Source organism: Lissotriton vulgaris, chromosome 2_1 (assembly GCF_964263255.1).
Source record: "Lissotriton vulgaris chromosome 2_1, aLisVul1.2, whole genome shotgun sequence".
In the NCBI taxonomy this organism is placed as follows: Eukaryota; Metazoa; Chordata; class Amphibia; order Caudata; family Salamandridae; genus Lissotriton; species Lissotriton vulgaris.
The window spans coordinates 96,188,994-96,194,993 of record NC_141687.1 but is presented as its reverse complement, the minus strand read 5'-3'; positions in this window follow the sequence as shown (position 1 = coordinate 96,194,993).

The window sequence follows — 6,000 nt, the reverse complement described above, 5'->3', positions numbered from 1 at the left end:
CGCCACACCGAGGACGACCCACCACCGCACCCGGACCCCTTGGGCCTTGCCACTTGACCCCCGGCCCCAGCGACCGGTGCATAGACTATTCTGAGTGCCAGAAAGGGGGGCGGGAACCTGCCGCCTTCACACAGCCTCATCGCGGGCCGCGAAAGGCCCCTTCCTCTGGAGAAACTTGACAGTGGGGTAAAGCTCCCAGATCGTGCGTGCCCGTGGATACGCACATAACCCCCTACTACACCACTGAAGCCACCAACGGCTGCACACCGCCGGCACACTCCGGATCTAGGCCCCCTGGTTCCAACCCCCCGTGATCCTGGACTTCCGGGTGGATAGAGCTGCCTGGCCACGTCTGGGCACCTACTGTCTTCGCTATCGGCGCCCTTCTACTGCACTGCGCACCGCTGGGGTGGAACCACTGAGCGGGCGAGCCCCTAACCACCCCTGCACCAACGAAGACTGCGTAACCAACCCCCACCGGGTTGTTGTCTGCCCCAGCGAACTGGTGTTTGGCGGCCCGCTGATCCCTGAATGCACAGCGGTACAGGGCCCTTCCCATCGGCCCCATGGGGAAACCGAAAGGCTCGCAGGTGACCGCCGTCCCTGAAACGGCACTTGAGAACATGCCGCGCACACGGGTCTGGATGCAGGTCAACACGCCACACACTGACCCCACATTATCGGCGAAACTGGACCAGGTGCTGGCAGCTATAGAACTGTCCCGACTCTCAATGGAGGAACGAATGGGTGTCCTGACGACAGACATCAGCCTGATCCGCGACGACCATCGTAAGCTGGCAGACAGGGTGAAGGAGGCATGAAACAGATCGCAGGGGTTCGCCGCACATTGGAGCAGACACTCTCAGCCAAGGAACAGCGCATAGCTACACTCACTAAACAAACCGCTAACTCAGAAGAACACGCCGCGCTCACAGCCGAGGCGAAGTGAACATACCAGGCAGCCTGTGCTGATCTCAGGAAATATAATTTCAGGGCCTATGCCACCAGAGTCCATAAAGACAGAGACAAAACGGGAGCGCTGCTTGCCTGGATGGCGAGGCAAGACACCGAGATCAAACCGATCACGGACATCATCAACCTGGAGGGTGTGCTAGTGCGATCTCAAGCTGAGATCCTCCTGGCGTTTCAACACTATTACGCTAAGGTGTACGGGGCCCCAACCTGGTTCTCTCCGTCATTCGTGGACCACTACCTCGATCCACTGTCGTTGCCCACGATATCGGATGCTGACAAGTGTACGCTCGATGCTAAAATAGCACCCTCAGATATCACCCAAGCACTGCGTGCCTTGTCTCGTAATAAAGCCCCGGGTCTAGACGGCTTCCCGCTAGAATACTACTTGACGTTTTCCCCCCTAGTGGTCCCTCGCCTGGCTCAGGTGTTCGCTGCGGCCCTTGATCTAGGAGTGTTACCCTGTTCCTTGCGAGAATCAGTGATCGTTACCTTTCCCAAACCACACAGAGACCCATACCACATGGGTTCGTATCGCCCCATCATGCTCCTATCGGCGGACTGTAAGATCCTCGGGAAGATACTGGCTGACAGATACGCCCAGGTCATATGCCCACTGATCCACCCTGACCAAGCGGATTCGTTCCGGGGAGGAACACCTCACAGAACATCCGCCGAGTCTTCCATGTCCAGGACCAGGTACGGGAGAGATTCCCTCGCGCCGCCTGCCTCATCTTAGATCTGGAGAAGGCGTTCGACACCCTCACCTGGCCGTACCTTTTCTCGGTCCTACGTCGTCTCAACGTTGGCCCGATACTCATAGCATACACACGCCTTCTATACACCGATCTGACAACACGAGTCCGGATTGGGAAACACATATTGCCTGCATTTGAGGTCCGGCGAGGCACAAGACAAGGGTGCCCCCTATCACCTCTTCTTTTTGCCCTAGCAGTCGAACCGCTGGCGATCAGACTGCGCCAGGAGGGAATACACTGGGGCATCCCGCTCGCGGACGTCAAACACTGCGTCTCTATGTACGCAGATGACCTCCTCATGTACGTCCGGGACATTGAAGCTGACCTTACCGCCATAGGGGTGACGCTCACTGAGTTCGCAGATGCCTCGGGACTCCGAGTGAACTGGGACAAGTCCACGATCTACCCCTTCCACCCGGATTTGCCACCCGTGACGTTAGGCTGAGGATTCATAGACTCTCAGGGTCCACGGAGGCCCCCCGGTACCTCGGTGTCTGCCTGTATCACTCTCCGGCCGACATCTTCGACGGTAATCACCGTAGAGCGCTAGCTGGCCTTCGCCCGACTGTTGCCTTCTGAACCAAGCTCCCACTAGCCCCGATAGGGCGGATAGCCCTGGCTAAAATGGTGATGCTCCCCCGGCTCCTCTATCATTTCACTAACCTACCAGTGGTGCCACCTAGGTCCTTCTTCCGAGACCTCAATTCTCTCCTTGGCACCCTTATATGGGGCTCAGGTCGACACAGAGTGGCCCTGAAAACCCTCCAACTCCCCACAACACAGGGCGGGCTCGGAGCTCCCTCCTTTGAGTCCTATTTCAATTCATGATGCGGATCCACCGGATATCCCCCGGGAGGACCCCTTACTCCCCGTTACTACCGCTGGTTGGCTGCCCCAGACGGGATTCCTATTTCTCGGCTCCTATGCTCGCTGAATGGACGCACTGCGACATCACGGACATGGAGTCGCTCTTTGAGGAGGGTCAGCTGAAATCGATCAACCGGTTGGTCGCTGAGTTCGAACTCCCCCCAGGTCAACTCCTCAGATACCAACAGCTACTTGAGGGTTTCCGTCCTTACCATAATCTCCAGGCCGGCGAACCTGACACGCATCCAGTTATACACACTATCCTGCGCATGGGAACTGGACGCCACTTAGTCACCTGGCTGTATAAATCGATCCGAGAACTCTCGTACGCTCCCCTGGCGACCCTGCGGGCCACATGGGAGGAAGACGTCGGGCGCGCATTACATGATTCGGAGTGGACCAAGGCGCTTGAGGCCCTGAAACGCGTCTCTAGGAACGCCTGTTTCAAAAGCATCCAATACTACATACTACACAGGGCATACCTCACACCGGCGCGACTGCAAAAGTTTTATCCCACAACACAATTCCTATGCCCCAGATGTCATTCCCCCGATGCAGATTTCCGCCACATGTTTTGGAGCTGCCCCGACCTCCAATCCCTATGGCAGACGGTACACGACACACTGAAAGATCTCACAGGCCTCGCAACCCTGGCCTCCTGGGAATCCAGCACACTAGGCATTTTTCACATCCCTAAACAGGACCCGGTACACAGACGCTTTGTATCCTTAGCGCTGCTACTGGCGAAAAGATGTATAGCTATGCATTGGCGATCTCCGGAAGGTCCCCCCATAGCGGCATGGACAGGTGCAGTCTGTAAGTGGGCGGCGGCAGAGGAAGATGCCCTTCGGGAGGAGGAGGCAAGGGCGCACGTAAACATCCCATCTCTATGGAATGGGCCATGCTCCTCCATAGCTTCCGGCAGTCCTTGCGCACTGATGACCCGCCTACATCTACACCCCCCCCAACACAAGCCCCGACCATTCCCCCTCTCCCCTGCCCGAGTGAGCCCATAATCCTTGACTGATGCCCTTTTAATTGTGCCGGACTCCGGTGCTCCACGCCCCCTCGTCAACACCCCGCCCCCATGTCGACCGTCCCGCTACCCACATGCACGGGAGGCCTCCACCCTCTGGCCGCTATACCTCACTGTGAGCGAATACTGTGGACCCCCTTGCCACCCGACGCCCGACACCCGTCTCCTTCTGCTATGCTCTTGCTAACGCCTACATGCTCCCTCCCACAGTTCCGTCCCCCCAGTTACCTGGCAACACCACTGTGCGAACTATACAGGCCCCGATCCAACGACCCCTATGGTGGGGACTCACATGTCTATTGTTAATCTTCTTTCTCCCTTGCGGAGATTGTTTCCTGTATCCCAGCCTGAATACTTGTCTGATTGGTCTGTAATGTTCAGTGGATGAAATGCCAAATTACACAGGTTTATGTACAGAAAAGTTGCGCGCACGGCTGACCGCGGCTGAATGTTGACGCCACGCCAGCAGATGATCTACTCTGTACCCATGCTTGATGATGCAACAATAAAAACAAATTTTAAAAAAAAAGAGAGAAGTGGAGAATGAGGCAAGAGAATTGCTGAAAGAAGGAACAGATGTATAGAAAGATGCAAGAGAAGTGCAGAAAGAGGCAAAAGAGGTGCATAAAGAGGGAAGGTAAGTACAGAAAGAAGCATGGAAAGTGCAGAAGGAAGCAGCAGATGTGCAGAAGGAGGCAAGAGAACTGTGGAAAGAGGCAAGAGAGTTGCAGAAACAAGGAAAACATTTACAGAAAGAGGGAACAGGGGTGCAGACAGGGGCAAGAGAGTTGTAGAAAAAGGTAAGAGGGGTGCAGAAATAGGCAAGAGGGCTACAGAAATGTGCAAGAGAAGGGCAGAAAGAAGCAAGAGCAGTGCAAAAGAACCTTCAGAGGTACAAAAAGAGGCAAGTGAGATGCAGAAGGAGGCATGAGAACTGCAGAAAGAGGCAAGAGAGTTGCAGAAACAGGCAAAAAGGTATGCAGAAAGAGGGAACAGGTGGGTAGACTGAGGCATGAGAGGTGAAGAAAGAGAGAAGAGGGGTGCAGAAAAAGGTAAGAGGAATGCAGAAATTTGGAATAGAGGTGCAAAAAGAAGCAGGAGCTGTGCAGAAAGAATCAACAGAGGTGCAGGAAGAAGCATGAGGGGTAAAGACAGAGGAAAGGGAAGTACAGAACGAAGCAAAAGAGGTGCAGAAAGAAGTAACAGTGGTGTAGAAAGAGGCAAGACAGTTGAACAAAGAGAAATGAGGGGTGCAGAAACAGGCAAAAGGGGTGCAGAAAGAAGCAAGTGAGGTGCAGAAAGAGGAGAGATTATTGCATAAAGAGGCAAGAGAAGTGTAGAAAGAGGAAAGAGAGGTACAGAAACAAGCATGAGAGGTGCAGAAAGAGGAAACAGGGGTGCAGAAAGAGGCAGGAGGAGTACAGAAAGAAGCAAGTAAGGTGCAGAAAGAAGCAACAGAGGTGCAGAAAGAGGCAAGAGAGGTACAGAAAGTGGAAGAGATGAGCAGAAAGAGGCAAAAGAAGTTCAGAAAAAAAGAAAGTTGCTGAAAGAAGCAACAGCAATGTAGAAAGTGGCAAGAGAGGCGCAAAAAGAAGCAAGAGTGGTTTGCATACCATTAGTACCAATTTAACGGTACACAGACAAAATATCGATTTTTAAATATCGATATACAAAAATATCGAAGTTTAAATATCGATGGGACAAAATATCGAAGGTAAGTAATATCGACAGTCTTAATATCGATATTAGTATGATATCAGTAATATCGAAGTTTTAAATATCGATGTCAATAATATCGAAATAAATAACTTCGATGTTACTAATATCAATTTTTAAATAAATTTAGTGTATATTATATTGTATTTATTATGTTTTATTATTTATTTTTAATGTAATTTAATTAAATATTGTCTTTTACTTCTATAGCGGGTTGTGGGTTTATAGGGGAATAGGGTGGGAAGTAATTTAATTATGTTAAATTAATTATTAATTAGTAGGAATTATTAATTAATTAATTGAGAAATAATTTTTAATTAATTTTAATTAATTGTTTAATTGATAAATATGTTCTGTAGCGGGTTATGGGTTTATAGGGGAATAGGGTGGGAAGTAATTTAATATTAATTAATTAATTAATATATGTTTGTACATATTTTAATTAATAATTAATTGGTAATTAATTTATATTAATTAGTTAATTAATTAATATAATTTTGTACATATTTATAATTATTAATTAGTTGGTAATTAATTAATATTAATTATTTAATTACATTAATTATAGTAATTTTTTTATATATAATTTTATGTTATTCTTAATTAATTAATTGGGAAAAATAATATTAATTATTAAATTAAATCAATTAC